The following is a 2,188-nucleotide window of genomic DNA, read 5'->3' on the forward strand; positions in this document are numbered from 1 at the left end:
GGCTCTTTGCTGCCTTTGTCATTAAGAAGTACTCACAAGTTCTAGTGGTTTAAAAGTGAGGCGTATCTCTCCCCCATCTTTCCTGTTCCCACTTCTACCATGTATGCCTGTTCCTATTTCATCTTTCACCATGACTGTAAGCTTCTTTATAAGTTAATATTGTTACAAAATTTCACTGAATTTTCTTATAAAATTACCTGACAAAATTTTGTCATAATATGATATTATGACATCATGATATATTAAGATAGTATAATTTGTACATATTATGACATCACAATATATTATATCATAATTCATGACCATTATTATGTCACAGTATATCAAGACATCATAATATATGCATAATAACATCACAATATATTATGACATCTTACTTTATATGCATTGTGAGATCACCATATATTATGGCATCATAATTCATATATTGTTACATCACAATACATTATGACATCATATTTGTGTGCATTGTGACATCCCAATATATTCTGACATCATAATGCATATGTACTATGACATCATAATACATTGTGATGTCATAATTCATATGTATTATGATAAAACATAAAATTTTGTTAGGTAATTTTATAAGAAAATTGAGTTAAATATTGTAAAAACCGTAACATATAAACTTAATAGAACCTAAGAATATTATCTGCTCTTGTGTGAATGACTGCTTGATGATATTATAACATATCAAAATGGTTTATATGTCAAATAAATTGTATACGATGATATGATATCAATATATAATGATATTATAAGTTTCATTTAAATCCTATATGAATTCAGACAATTTTATTAGGCACTCTCTGTCTACCAGTGGACAATTTTTAAGGGTCCATTATTTGCACAGACAGTACACCTCGGAAAACACAGTCTCACTCAGAACAGTCTCTTTCCTGGATCTTTCCCCTCCTCAGGCATCCGTTCATCAATCAACCAAGTAATTGGAGAGCAGAGGGCAAGTACTCCCTAACACAGAAGGTCGCATCATTCCTGCATGCTTTTCTTAGAAGAGGGAAAACCAAGAAGGTCCTTTTCGGGGACACTTGGTGAGACATACACTAAGCCTTCTATAGTTTGGGAGCCCTAACCAGCAGATACAGACTTCTCAGTAGGAAGGGATGAGGCAGCTGTCCTGAGCCTGGAGCTCCACCATATCTTGTCCCATCTCGTTTAGGCAATTTTGCGAAGCTGCTCTGGAATGTGTTTCGATGGTGGATGTTGGGAAACAACCAGGCTTTGATGGGACTCAGATGGTGTCTGTTGTGTGAAGACAGGAGCTGAATGCTCAGGATCTAGGCTGTTTTTCTTGTGGTCAGTGGGGTTAGCTGTTTGGGACCAAGTCCATTTTCACTAATGAGACTGAATAAATTCTATAGAACAGAGTACAGCTCCCAGGATGACTGAGGAAAGGTGAGAAACAGGAGAAGTTTCTCTCTCTACTTAGAGTTTTCGCTACTTCAAGAATCATAAGCAGACTAAATTACCGTTAGCTCTAATCTAATAAAATTGATTCTATTGTATTTGATCTAATTATCTTTTCCCATGTTAAGGTAGAATGGGCCATTTTATTTGGTATGTGCTTTTTCTCCACATTTTTATTTTATCATAAATGTATGTATGTAATACAATCAACCATAATTTTAATTTGACATTTCTAAGCATTTGAGAAATTATAATATCTATGTACACTATTTAAACATGATGCATAATGCCCTTTCTTTGCAAAATGTATAACACATTTCAATATAGGTATTGTTATACATAAAATGTTTATTCAGAAACAGAATGCTTGTTCCTCAGTACCCAAGGAAAAATCAGCATTCAGACAAAAATTTTTCTCAGCAAGGCAATTTTACTCTTTGCAGAAAGAGTGCTCCTCGCAGATGGAACGATGGTGAGAGCACACTCAAACAAAGGAGAAAAGCAATTATTATCCTTTACACAGCTTGTCCCTGCGACTGTGTCCTGTCTCCATTGGCTGCAGCTGGACCTCACAATCTAAGCTAAACCTGACTAGCTAATAACTTAAAACTTTCCTGAATAGGTAAGGGCAAGGGAGAACAAAGGAAAAGAGGAAGTTGTTTGCAAAAAACTTAGAAAAGTAACATTTCAAAATAGGGAAGGGGCATAGGCTGTGAGCTGTGATGTCTAAAACAAATATCTTGGTTAATGTACAAGG

This window comes from Mandrillus leucophaeus, unplaced genomic scaffold (genome assembly GCF_000951045.1).
Source record: "Mandrillus leucophaeus isolate KB7577 unplaced genomic scaffold, Mleu.le_1.0 Scaffold1865, whole genome shotgun sequence".
NCBI lineage: Eukaryota > Metazoa > Chordata > Mammalia > Primates > Cercopithecidae > Mandrillus > Mandrillus leucophaeus.